This window comes from Phyllostomus discolor, chromosome 6 (assembly GCF_004126475.2).
Source record: "Phyllostomus discolor isolate MPI-MPIP mPhyDis1 chromosome 6, mPhyDis1.pri.v3, whole genome shotgun sequence".
In the NCBI taxonomy this organism is placed as follows: Eukaryota; Metazoa; Chordata; class Mammalia; order Chiroptera; family Phyllostomidae; genus Phyllostomus; species Phyllostomus discolor.
In genome coordinates this window covers 105,260,824-105,275,776 of record NC_040908.2, presented here as the reverse complement: position 1 = coordinate 105,275,776, position 14,953 = coordinate 105,260,824, and the positions used below count along the sequence as shown (strand labels likewise).

Sequence of the window (14,953 nt, the reverse complement as noted above, 5' to 3'; positions counted from 1 at the left end):
AAAAAATTATGGTATATTTATGCGATGGAATACTACACAGCAGAAAGAAAGAAAGAGCTCTTACCCTTTGAGATAGCATGGATGGAACTGGAGAGCATTATGCTAAGTAAAATAAGCCAGGTGTTGAAAGACAAATACCATATTATCTCACCTATAAATTGAACCTAATCAACAAAACAAGCAAGCAAGCAAAATATAACCAGAGACATTGAAATAAAGAACAAACTGACAGTTACCATAGGGGAGGTAGGAGGGAATCATGGGGGAAAAGGGGGAAAGTCATCAGGGAACATGTATAAAGTACACATGGACAAAGCTAAAGGGGGTGTAGGATTGAGGGTGGGAGATGGGGATGCCTGGGGCTAGGGTGAGTGGTGGGGTGAAATTGAAGACAATTGTACTTCAACAACAAATAAATAAAGAAATATCTTCTATTTTTTAGCAACTAAATTTTAATTATAACTAGACATATTTTCCAAATTTCACAAGAAAGTCCCTAACCTAAAAGACAGAGAAGGAAAATAGAAAAAGATATAAAGAAGAAAAAGAGAAAATATAGAAAGCAGAAGATAACTTCAAATACTAATCTCTATATTTTCAGAAAGATAACAGTTAAGAAGAATGTGTTTTTTTAAAAAGGAACATAGTGTAAAAAAGAGGAACTTGGGTTAAGAATTAGGCAGGCACACTAAAATAGTGAATTGACAACTGGAAGATGTACTTGAAGAAACCTCCCAGTAATCAGAAAAAAATTTAAAAGATATGGGCATTAAATGAGAAAAAGAAAGCTCAGTTCAAGAGGTATACCTTCCAACTCAAATAAGAATTCTAGAAAAAGATAGAAATAGAAAATTTTTCATAACTGAGACATAATTTTTTTCAGGATAAAAGAACTGCTAGATACCCATGATATTAAATGGAAAAAAAAATCTCTCAACAAGGTACATCATGTGATATTTAAGAATACAAAGGACAAAGAGAATATTCATTCTAAAGATTTCTTAGACAGAAAAATTGTGATCAAAATATCCATAATTATAATGCCATTGGATTATTTTTGGACCCCAGGAGTGTTAAACATTGTCTTTAAAGTACTGAGAAAAAATTACTTCAAAACTCTGAAATTATACACCCATCCAAAGTGTCAATCAAGTATACGAACAGAATTACAACATTGCTAGATATTAATAGTTTCAACAAATTTATTCCTATATGCCCTTTGACATGAAGTTGTGTTTTATTAACATGAAGCAGCAAACTAAGTAGTTGAGAAAAATTATTTAAAGTAGGAGAAAATAAAGAAAAATTCCAAGATAGCAATAAATAGTTCCAAGAAAATAGCCATTAATAATGCCAAACACTTAATAACAATTAATACAGGCAGATGGGAGACTCCAAAAGTGATATCTACAAGAAAAAAAAATTAAACTGATCTGTTATAACATCTGATTATCTAGATAGGACTTTCATGTATATGTTTATCAGAATTTATGAAGATAAGGCTCAAGAAAAGTTAAAAAACAAACAAGACAATTATTAACTTCAAGAAAAATGTATGAATAAGAGGAAGTATAATCATTGTAAATCATGCAATTCAACAATACACATTATTTTTAACTATACAATTAAGCATAGAATAGTGAGTATTCAAATTTTATCATATTAGTATGTTGATATGATTGATGGAAGGGGAAGTACTTGTGATTGTTAAGGGAAACATAAGGAAGATAATTTTCAAACATCATTATAAGGAGTCAATAAAATACACTTAATTGGTTAAAAAATTAAAAAAAAAAAAACCAGCAAGTTAAGTAAACTACCTAGACGAAAATAATTTTTAAAAAGTAGAAAGTAGTTGCCTCTGGAAAGTTGAATAAGGGAGTAGGAAAAGCTATTTTTTTATTTTAATTCATTTACTATTATTTAAATTTTCACATTATACATGGATATTGAATTGTTAGAAGTATTTAATTAAAAGAAAACACACTTGAGAAAAAAAGAAAAAAATATTTGTAATTTCTTCCTCATTAATAATCACTGTAAATTATTTTGGTGTGAATCCTTCCTTTAGGTCAATTTTGTAATATATGTAAAATAACGATATATATTTTGATGAAGTGACAACAGTATACAATTTCTTTCAATTATAGAATTATAAACACATTCTATATCATAAGCAATTCTTCCATATTTGCAATGAGAACAGATCATTCCATCATAAGAATACACAATTTATTTAATCATCCTCTGTTTTTTTTAGAAATTTAGGTATCTTCTAATTATTCATTATGATAAATAGCACTGCTATGAATATCAGCTCTATATCTGCATGTTATTCTAGACACTATCCTTAGAATTATTTTCAATACTTTTCTAAAAATTTCTGTGTTTGTTAGTTATTGATTCAAAAGATGTAAGCCAGTATTTTTCAACTATTTTTCATTATTTACCCAAGGAGACCTTTTTAGATATTTCTCTGAATCACTTATTCATGTAATTTTAATAGATCAAATACTCTGTATATCTTCGTATATATATTTTCTGTGCTTTATACATTAAAAGAATAAAATTTTGTCTTTCCACTAATCAATCCAACCTATCAATTTATCTCCCCATTGGGGGGTGTTATCAACCCTGTTCAAAATGTATGGTATAAATATTCATTGGTTTTTAGTACATTTTACCCAATTCCTATCCTCAAAGACATTGTCAACTTCAAGTTTAACCAGCAGCATTTAGAAGTACATTTCTCCGCTTTCTCAGAAAAAATGTTTGTAAAATAAGTTCACAAACACATTTTAATGAAAGTGTCTCAATATGTCTTAATGTTTTTATTTATTGATTTTAGAGGTGGAAGAGAAGGAGAGCTAGGAAGTGGAAGGGAGGTGAAGAGAGAAAGAGAGACATTGATTTGTTGTTCCATTCATTTATGCACTCATTGGTTGTTTTTTATATATGCCCTGATGGGGAATCAAACAACAACATTGGTGTATCAGGACAACACTCCAACCAACTGAGCTACTGGCCAGAGCTCAATACAAATCTTAAAACTGCATTATTTGCTTGTAAATATTCCTCAATGCCAAATGTACGAATGAAAATATTTATTTGTTTCAGACTTTGCCCCACTATTGTGGGACAATGGCTCATTTCAAACTTTCAAGCAATTTACATTTAGAAAGTATGCTTCTGAGTGTCATCATCATTCTCAATATGATTTAGATTTTTTAAAATGCCAGTTTGGTATTGATTCAACCAGAATGGTCAATTATATCCTGTAGATCTTCTTGAGTTCTCAAATCATTGACCTGGTCAAGTCAATTTGTAATTAGACAACTTTTTTAAAGTGTTTTCCCTCCAAGACTATAATAGCGGTTACAAATTGTGAATTCTCCCAGATTTCGTGACTATCTAGGTATGACACTATTTTTATCTGTAGCAATTAAGGATTTTATTTCCTTTTTTCTTCCTCCTTATAGCAATATGTTTTATTGAGGTATATCTTGTGTTTGTAAAAGCAGTTAAAAAATTGCTTAGAACACTCCAGGACTGGGTTTGTCAGCTTAGTATTAGGTAGAAAATCATATTAAACCATCATCTTTTAATTCAACATGATTAAATATCAGCAATTCCATATAATTGAATTGAATAACTTAGTCTTCATTTACATAGCCTCAAAAAATATGAAGGTCTATGAAGTATTAGGACTGCCTAGGCCTTGCCACATAGATTTTAAATATTCCATTGATATGTGTATTCTTTATAATGAGACAACACCCAAACAAAATTTAGCCATAAAGGATTAGATACTTTACTATATCTGCATCATTTTCAGATTGACAGAATCACTGTCTGGTTTCCTACCCCAAGTCAGGAAAGCAGTTGCAATCCCTACCTTATGTAGTGAAGACAACACAGGAGTTGAAATCAGGGACAATGAACTGCATTCCAAGACATTTCTTGACAAAATTTCTAGTCAAGCAATTTCTTGACTGTGTGAGTTTCAGCTGCTGCTTCATCATTCTTTAATTCTCGGTAATGGTGTAGGTATTATCTCCTCAGAGAGTCCTTCTCTGAGTATCATTACAGTTGAAATCTCCATAGCATCCTCTGCTCTCCCTTTCCAAAAGGCATTTATTATACTAAAAACAATTATTTAATGTCTGTGTTCCTCACTAAATCAGAAACATGAGGTCATAGAGATGTTTGTCTTGTTTATTCCTTTATCCCTGGTATCTAATACAACTCCTGACACAAAGTAAATGGCCAGTCCACTTTTGCTCAGCAAATATGCGAATGAAATAAACCTAATGGTTAACAGCCTCAGTTTCATCATGTACGAAGGGCATATAATAGTTCCTGCCTTGCCACTCACAGGGTTGCTACTGTGTACAGTTAAGGATATTTGGGGAGACTTAAGTGAGAAAGAGTATATACATTTTACCTCTTCAGGATGAGATTTCTCAAATCCAAGAAGGATAATGTATGTGAAATGTTTTGTGAACTAAATAGCTCTGTACAGGAAGGATTTACTATTGATATTCATATAAGTAAAGACTTTCCTATATTCATAAGAATTTTTTAAGGCTTCATTCCAGTGGACTAGGCTTCTTGTGGCTACCTACACATCTTTCCTTACTTTCCCTAATTCATTACATGTACAATTTTCAATCTCTTAATGTGGACCCCCCCCCCTTTGGTGAATTGTTTCCTCTCCCTGGGAACATATCTAAATTGTTAAAACTCTGCGTGAGTTACAATTCAGCCAGAAAACAGAAGTCACTCTAAGTATTCCAAGTAGGAAGGGTTCAAAATGGAATTATAGGCTTATACAGACATTGAAATGGCTGGGAACAAAGGTCAGAAGAATAGCCACCAAAGATCCTAGATTCCTGCCACACTGAATAGGGAATTCTCAAAAACTGTCTAGAAAGTCATTACAAATGTCAAGAAATGTCACCAGGAAGCAACCACAAATGGTTTCAGTGGTTCCAGTGATAGATAGGATCCTGGCAAGCCAGATGAAAATCTCATGAAGCTGCTTCCAAATCTGCTTATATTTCCTCCAAGAGATAATGGCTTCTCTTAATATAGCTTTAACTCCCGTAAAGACAAAAATAAACTTTTGCAAGTGGATCCATTAGGAGTAATAGTAGCTACTCTCACTTCTACCTCTTTATTTCTAGATGCTTATATTTTGGTGTTGGGAGAAATGGTTTTATATATAGGTCATTGATTATAAGCAGCATTTTAGGATAAAACCAGAGCTCTGCAAGGTGTTGTCATACTACCTGAGCTGTAACTACATCATTAAAAGGTGCTTAAGAGTAAGAGGGTACATGTAAGATGTGTTAATCCTGGGAGCATGAGTCTAATATCTCTCTGCAGCTGTTATATTAATGCTACTTGGAATACTGTGACATAATGTATAAAATATGGAGGTTGATGCTGACAAAAACATGCTTGCAAAGGAAAACCAATTTTCTGAGTAAAGAGCTACTTAATGAGGACAAGTAGATGCTTCTTCTATGATAAAAGGCATCTTGTGTCATCATCCTGTCACTATGTGGTTTTATGGTCCTCACCATAAAATCCCAGTAAGAGTGCAGCACTGGTCTCTGCTGTTGGCAGACTGGATAATCACCCATGGCAATAGACAGATCAGCCCATGTGTTGTTCATCTCACACATAACTTCTCTTGCTGCTGTCATAGTCATATCACATAATAAATGTTGTTCAACAGATAATTGAGAAGTTCCTCTGCTCATGAACCATTGAGGAAACATAGAGATGGTTGGGGAAGGGGGCTTACTAACATGGACAAAATAGGCCATCTGACTCACATAATTACTCTTTGCAATGGATGCCCTTTGATGAGCATTTATATTGAGACACACATATTCTCACAGTTTATGCTCATTTCCTCCAGCATCCTGTCATCAATTTTTCAATCACGTTCTGTTCTACTGCATCACTATCAGCCAAAGCATTAGGAACCATGAATTTATGCATGCCTTTATCTCTGGTCACCTCTTCTTCCAGGAGAAGGAAACAACCAAATGCACTCCTTAAAGTTCTGGCCACTAGGAGGATTTTCTTTTCCCACTCTTTTATAGAACCCCCCATGATGCAACTATGCTGCAGCAGCCCACTTTCAAACAATGCTCATATGTCATACAGGACCACCTGCATGAATATTTTCCTTCCTTTGACTACTGCTCAGATGGAACTCCATGTGAGGTCAAGGTGTGCTCTTAGGAGAAATGGCAATGCAACAGGAGTAGTTACATTGGAAGTCTGAGACACTTGGTCAACAGTTACTATTGAATTTCACTTGTTCTACTAGCTGTTTTATAGATTTTCTTAAAAAATATTTTGAACATATGTGATTATATCATCATTGAATAAATAAGGATGTTAATTTTCCTTTCCAGTCTATGAATTTTCCTTTTTCTTATCTTACCATCTCCACCTCCTATCATTTCCAGTACAACACTGAATGGATATGGTGAGAGCAACTAACCTTGCATTGTTCTTGATAGTAGGGGAATAATCAGTCAATCTTTTACCAATAGGTATATCATCTGAAGTTTTTTCATAGATACTCTTTACTGGCTGAGAGTTTATCATGACTGCATTTTTAAATGCTTTTTCTGTGCCTGTTGAGATAATCATTTTTTTTTTTATTTTGGACTCTTTTAATATGGTGACTGAAAGTTTGGTTTTTTGACTGTTAAATCAACCTTAAATTTCTTTGATAAGAATCATTTAGACAACCTGAATATTCATTTTACTTACTGTTAGATTCAATTTGCTAAATTTTCATGAGCATCATTTTTCTCTTGATACTTTGTGTATCTTATGCATCTGGCTGAATGCCAGTCACTATGTGTAGAAGAATACTAGAGATTGAATTAATAGTATTTAGGCTGGAAAAAGGCCATGCTTTTTCTCTTGTCAGGCAATTTATATTTGGAATGAGTTATGTTTGGGTATTATTATTACTATCATTACTTTCAATGCATCCCCAACTTCAAATTCCTCCATTGATGGGAAAGACTTTTTTAGTCTTCCAGCTCCATTCTCAACTTTCAGCAGTCCTGACACTACAGAAAGGGTTTCTCTTCCTATCCCTTCCCTAGTTGTAAATTGTTGTTACTTATTTACTAGCAATAGGCTCATGGTAGGAGCAGGGGACATTACTTAGTTTTCTTGATTCAGGATCAATCTTAGACTAGGCTTGTGCACCTGTGATTCAGAGTTAAGTGTGTCATCTTTCCTGCCATTCAATTCCTATGTCAGCCAAACTCTCCTCTCTTTCACCTAGAAGAAGATCTCAGCTTTTTACAGTTATAAGATCCCGAGCTCAAGACATTCAATGCTGCTCTTTCATGCGCAGATGTATGTTTTTTTACTCTAGTTTCCCTAGAATCAGTGGATGTCTGTCTAATTCCTGGGGCAAGGAGAAATGGAGGGTTTTCCATCCCTTCCTAGAAGTCTATAAGTTTTTCTTCCATTTTGCTTTCAATGGCCTTAAGGGTAAGAAGATGTGTCATTCTCCACTACTGCCTTCCTTAAGGTAGTGTCTTATAAGTGAAGAATCAGAAAAGTAGACTTGGCTTTTCTTATCTCCCAGGGCTAGCCAATCACTTCCAGCACTTACGTATCTCCACGATGGGGGTCTCTCTCTGGTAACCAGGGCAGTAATCTTTATGTTTTGTTCACTACTGTTTTCTTAGCACTGGATATTGCTGGCTGGTACATAGTAATACTTAATTTTGATAATTAGATGAATGTATGCTAAAAAAGAAAGGAGGACAAAAATCAAATGATATAAATTCAGAGAAAGTATCTTAAGTTTGAAAATGCTTAGAAAATATGGTAATTTGCTTTTTTCCCTGTGGGAGCCACTGGGCTGAGGATTGTGGCCTCTCTTCTCCATGCCATGGCGTGTACTCATCCACTGATATCAGCGTACTCTGAAAAGGAGGAATCATCTGGCAAAATGGCACTTTGCCTGCTGTGTTTGTTCAGGCTCCCACTCAGCCAGATATTGTGAACTCTGTTCATTCCAGCTTGCGCAGAAACAATAGACAACCCTATGCTGTCAGTGAATTGGCAGGACATCAAACCAGTCTGAGTCTTGGGGTACTGGCAGAGCTGTGGCTTGAATTCCCAGAGTTCAAGGTGATGGGACTCACCATTCTGGCCAGGGTGCTTTTGGAAATATGTGTTGTGAGGACTGCATATTTGCACCAACCAAAATCTGGTGCTGTTGGCACCACAGAGTGAACACAACACAGAAGCAATATGCCATCTGCTCTGCCCTGGCTGCCTTGGTCATACCAGCACTGGTCATGTCCACAGGTCGTCGTACTGAGGTCATTCCTGAATTTCCTTTTGTAGTTGAAGATAAAGCTGAAAGCTCCAAGAAAACCAAGGAGGCTTTTTTGATTCTTAAGAAGCTTAAGGCCTGGAATGATGTCAAAACTGTTTATACCTCTCAGAGAATGAGGGCTGGCAAGGGCAAAATGAAAAAATGTTGTTGTATCCAGTATAGGGGAGCTGTATCATCTATAATGAGGACATCAGTATCTTCAAAGACTTTGGAAACATTCCTGGAATTACTCTGCTTAATGTAAGCAAGCTAAGCATTTTGAAACCGGCTCCTGATGGGCACATGGGCCCTTTCTGCATCAGGACTGACAGTGCTTTCCACAAATCAGATGATCTGTCTGGCACTTGGCGTAGAGCTGCCTCCCTCAAGAGTGACTACAACCTTCCCGTGCACAAGATGCTCAATACAGACCTTGGCAAAATATTGAAAAACCCAGAGATCCAAAGAGCCCCCTGAGCACCATGAAAGAAGATTCATCACAGAGTCCTGAAGAAGAATCCACTGAAAAACCTGAGAATCATGTTAAAGCTAAACCCATATGCAAAGACCATGTACCGGAACACCAATCTTCTCCAGGCCAAGAATCACAAGCTCTGGATGGATAGAGCAGCAGTGGCACTAGAAGCCAAATCAGATGAGAAGGGGATTCCAGGCAAGAAGTCTGTAGTAGGGAAAAAAGGAAAGAAGGCTATTGGTGTTAAGAAGCAGAAGAAGGCTTTGGTGAGAAAAAAGGGTTACAGCTACCAACAAACCAGCCACTGAAAAGAAGCCTACAGAAAAGAAAACTGCCACAGAAGAAAAGATGCCTACAGCATAAACTTAAATTTGTTTATTCCATAAAGGTCAAAATCACTGTGGACAGCTAGTTTTGAATAAAAAAACAAGTCAAAGGCAAAAAAAAAAAGGCAATTTTCCTATCTCCTAAAAAATGATTTCATGACCTTGTCTCATGATACAAATGTTCTCAGTAGCCTATTCAAAATACATTATTTCTTTAGGGAAAAACTTCCCTAAAGAACTAAAGTTAAAAGCAGTTATTAATGGCCCATCCAGGCCATGTGCCATTGTGGTTACTTTAACCAGAAACACAAAATTTGACACATTCACCGCAACATAACTTGCATAGTTGGTCTTAGCTAGACTTAAACATGAATCTCAGGTTTTCCATATCCTAGTTGTATTATTATGGACAAATCACTTACCCTCTTCTACTCTTTTCACATCTGTGTAATTGGGTTAATTGCAATATCGTCTAGGGCCACTATTATGATTACCTTCGAAATTGTGGCTATGTATACATACATGTATGTACATGTGTAAGACCTCATACAGTATTTAGCAGCAGTGAACATAAACAATAATTTTTATTTATCTCGGTTTTATTTTTCATGGTTCCCTGCGACCATATCTTACTTACCTCTGTGACAAAACTGTACTTTCTAGGATCATAGGGCTGATTTAGAGATTGTATAAAAGATGCCTTGGTAGGAAAAGTGTGCACTAGGTCCACAATTTCTTCATAAGTGATTCATATTGAACATGGAAATGTTAACAAGGAGGGCAAAAGTACTTCCTTTTGTATGTTTTTCTCCATTTCTATTCCATAGAACTCCCCACTCCTGTTTTTTATTATATCACCCATTACCTGGATTAGAATCCGGATGAGAAACATTTGTTTTATTTTTGCTGAAATACAACTGGTCTCCAGGGAATCAAATTCCTTTGATTCCACACACATTTACCTGTCCTCTCTATACATAAGACACAGTGCAGGACACAGGAAGCATGAAGGAGATATGTTTCTTATACTTAAAAACCTTGGGCAGTGGGAGTCATCAGTAGCTTGGGCCTCGGACAAGCTGACCTTGCCTGGAAGAAGAGGAAATCTGGATTTTAACAAATACTTGATACTATGTGACCCCCTAAAGCACCATTTCACTGGGTGATTCTTGTGCTTTCGAAATAATGGCAATATTTACACTGACATGGTGATTTCAGTAACTGAAGGCATATTCACATTTTACCTCCTTCTATCTTCACCCCTGTATGGTAGAACACATACTATTTTTTAAATTGAACAAATGAAGAAACCAAGTTTCAGAAGGGTTACATTTCTTTAAATTAATCACAGGTTTTATAGCATTACCTAAGCCATATTTAAAGTCCTGTGATGACCTATTTTAGTTTTTTTTTCCCCCAAGCAATATAATTAGAAATTATTTCAAGTTCTCTATTATAGAAGTAAGAAAAGAAAGAAAGGATGCCAATAAGTAGCAAATGTTCAGAAATATAATACTGCCAGTGACTATGACCAACCTGTGGGAGTCTGGTATAATAAAGTGAGCACAAGAATTAGTGATAGAAGGCCACTTATTAGCTCTGTCATTTCACAAAAGAAACTAAGCTTCCCTGACTACTACACACCTATTTGAATGGTCAAAATCTAGAACACTGACAACACCAAATGCTGGAAAGAATGTAGAGCAAAGAGAACTCTCATACATTGTTGATGGAAATGAAAAATGGTAGTCATTTTGGAAAACACTCTGACTATTCCTTGCAAAATTAAATATACTTTTACCATAAGATACAGGAATCAGGCTCCCTGGTATTTACCCATAGGAGTTGAAAATTTATGTCTAGTCAAAAGCAGCACAAATATGCTTATAACAGTTTTATTCATAATTGCCAAAATTTGGAAGCAACCAAGTTTCACCAAGCAATCACCCTCAGTAAGTGATTGGATAAATTAACTGTGATACATTCAGAAAATAAAATATTATTCAGCACCACATAAAAGACCTATCAAGCCATAAAAAGACAGGGAATTACCTTAAATATGTATTATTAAATGAAAGAAGCCAATCTAAAATGGTTTTATGCTGTATGATCCCAAGTATATAATATTCTGGAGAAAGCAGAACTATTGAGATAGTGAAAAAAAATCATTGGTTGTCAGGGGCTGTGGGAATGAGGGATAAATAAATAGCACAGAGGATTTTTAGGGCACTGAAAATACTCTGTAAAATGTTTTTATGATAAACACATGTCACTATATATTTGTTCAGATATATAGAATATACAACCTCAAGAGCAGGCCCTGATGTAAATTATGAATTTGGGTAATTATGACTTGTTATTGTTGTGGATCTCAGTTTCATCATCTGAACTGTGAGGAGGTTGATTATAATAAATGCAGGCTTTACTCTTCACAGGCTTGTTAGAATGGTCAAATTATATCATGCATGTTAAAGTGTATAAAAGTAAGCTAAGGAATGTGGTATCGCTAAACATATTAGCCATCGCCATTATGACTTGGCATAAATTGGGTCTGATGTCATAAACACTATGAAAGTACAACAAAGGCTCAGAAACCACTTCTTGCTGCCAGGGTAATCAATGTTCCAAGGTCAGAACATAAAAATGAGGGGAGGAATAAAAATCCAGAACAACAGAGCAGCAAAGTAAAATTGTGTCAGACTGACCTAGAATAAAACTCTGGTTCAGAAATACGTGAGATATGTGGTCTGGATAAGTTCTCAAACGTATGTCAGAGTTTTGTTATCTTTAAGCATGGAGATGAGGTGCACTATTTTAGCATTCTTGTGAGAACTTAATGAGAAATGTAAATACAACTTAATATCATAACATATACAGATGTTCTAAACATATTAGCTTCATTATTCTTATTTCTATTCATTTACATATTTGTCAAAGCTTATTTGAACATCTGGTATGTGCCAGATTTTATGCCAGACACGGGGAGCACTAGTCCTTTCTCTCCTCTGCCCCTTACTTTAGAAAAGCTCATTCTAAAGGCTAACAGCCACTATCAATGTCCTGCTTCCATAGAGTATACTGATTCAAGTTCTTCACACTACCCTTCTCAAAAAAGTCATTGATTAGCAAGTCCAATGACAAAAGGTATTGTGATTTGGCAGAAGGAACACTGTGATTAAGGGAAGAGAAGAAGAGAAGCAGGGGTAACAAGAATTGGACTAGAGATGAGAAAGGATAACCAGGCATCAGGCAGAACCCAAAGGAATATACCAAGCCCAGGAAAAGGTGAGAATAAAAAGAGATCTGAATATGGAGGAAATAATATATTTTCTCTTTGTTCAGTGATTATGTATTGAGTGCCCATTATTTGCCATGCCCTCCTCAAGGTGCATAATCAAAGACACCTTTATTGCTGCCAGGTGGTGATGCCTGAGGGGAATTTAGGATTTATTATAAGCCATGGTTTAAAGGTAAAAGATTTCAGATGCCATTACCAATCCCTGAAGTCATTTAGTCACCAGTGTGAGCTATAATGGATTATTGATCTCATAGACTATAAAGGCTCTCAAAGATCTATCATAGGCTATCGGGTTAATCTAGCAACTGAACACACATACTCATTTGTCTGTGTTCATTCTCATGTATAATTCCTCCTTCTTGAGTTAATGGGAGTCATGTGTCTGTTTCCAAGGGGAAAGAAACACTTTTTTAGTTTTTATGCTTCAAATACTAATGAAATAGTAACCAGAGAATGAGGCCTTTGAATGCTGAAATCTGAGTCTTTCAAATGTATTAATTTGTGTCCATTATTATGAAAACTTCAGAAATAAGGGCCTAGCAAGTTTTATTTTAATTTAGATTCTTTGTGATGCTATATTATATATATATATATATATATATATATCATGTCTTTGCTGTTTTTCATTTGCTAAGTAAGGGGTGTGTGTGTATGTAAAACAGAGAGAGGAACAGAGACAAAGAGACAGAGAGAGAGAAAGAGCACCATGTGGCTTTCTGCCAACATTCCAAGTTGAAAGGCCATCTCCTGATTTGCCAAGAGTAGAATGAAATGAATGAAAATGTATGAACCCCTGAAATATGAACAACATAATGGAACTACTTGGATAATTGTCAACATAAAGCTGCAAACATGCATTATCTGATGGCCATGCTCTACATTCATGAAAGAGACATTTCAATAAAGAGAAAAACTATGTCACGGTGAACACCTCTTTTCTGTACAGAAAGTCAATCAAGGGACGAATTTACCTGAGTCAAGACACTAACTCAAATAAGAGTGATTATTCATTGGGAATATATACATGGTGGGACACCAAAAAAGACAGAATTATCTTCTGGAGGGCGAGCCCCTTGTATAAGTGGGTGTTTTCCCTGCTAGGTGAGTGTTCTAGGAACCCGTCTGTATCAGTTTACCAGCTGTCATTATTGTAAGAGGCTGTGTTCAGCTTCAGTGAATTTTTTTGAAGACTCTTTCAATATGTTTGCCCATTCCATGATGGCTGATTTACTAGCTTGCCTTCCCACACTGTCCTGAGTGCTCAGCAGTTTTTGACCAGAAATGGCGTGACACCCATGCCCCACCCTCCCTATTCACCTGATCTCACCCTGAGCAACTTCTTTTGTTTCCCCCGATGAATAAAGCCCTCAAAAGGAAACATTTTGCCAACGTGAAAGAGGTGAACCAAAAAAATGGCAGAAGCACTAAAAAGTATCAAAATTGATGGGTTCAAAAAACTGTTTAAGCAGTAGAAAAAATGGCTCAATAGGTGTACTGCATCAAATGGAGAGTACTTTGAAGATGACTGAAATTTAAACGTGTAAGAATAAGTACACACTTTTTACAAATAAATTTGCGGGGGGGGGCGGTTGGATTTTTTCATTCATTTATTTATCTCTGTCAGGAAGGCTTTGTGCACTATTCCAGATATAAAGGGTGCTCATAGATGCTCTAACATAGAATCAAAACCATGGATTTTTGTGTCCAGAAATAATCTTTCATTTTGTTGATGAAGAAACTGAGACCCAGAGAGGTTAGGACCTGCTAAACTCTTCTAGAAATGAGGAAAACCCTAGGTAAGAATGCACTCCCCTGTTTTTAGTCCACTCTTCAGTTTTCTCTCTCATCTCTCCTGAAACCAATCATTTCAAAGGGTCTAGATACAAAAATTGCTTCAACTCAAAACTGTACACATCATTATCATATACTATTTTAAATTAAGGATACCACTGCAGATACAAGTTCTACTTAGTTCCAATACTACTTAAAAATGCATCCTTTCACTTATTTATTGCACCTATACTGAAGTGTAGGGCCATCTAGAATATTCTGTAGAAAGTTGTTAAAGTCTCATTTCAGGTATGGATCAGTAAGAATATAATAAAGATGTCTCCTAACAGAGGACACAGTACCATCCCACTGGCTACCATAAAAGCCCTTTGTGCTTCCCAGGTCTTACTCAAATCCTTCTCACTGCTCGAGGTCCAGTTTAAAATCCATCTCATCTGTGAAGTCTTCCTTGACCTTTTCCCACCCTAATCTTTTATATCTGCACTGCAGTTCTACCTATAGCTGGTAAGCATAGTGTGCATTTCATTATTTTTCAGTTTTTCATGGGATTACATTTGTCATTCAGGCTAGGTTGATTAAATGGGAGAAGATGTTCTCTGGAACTCAGGGTCTTTTCCTCATCATCAGCTCTATGGCACCATAAGAGAAGGTCTAGCATATTAATTAAGCCTGTGAGCACACCATTG

General features: G+C 35.7%; 1 pseudogene; it reads left to right on the top strand.

Annotated features, from left to right (window-relative positions):
- The first annotated feature begins 7,945 nt into the window (after positions 1 to 7,945).
- On the top strand, positions 7,946 to 9,296 carry LOC114500932 (annotated as a pseudogene).
- Positions 9,297 to 14,953: the final 5,657 nt, after the last annotated feature.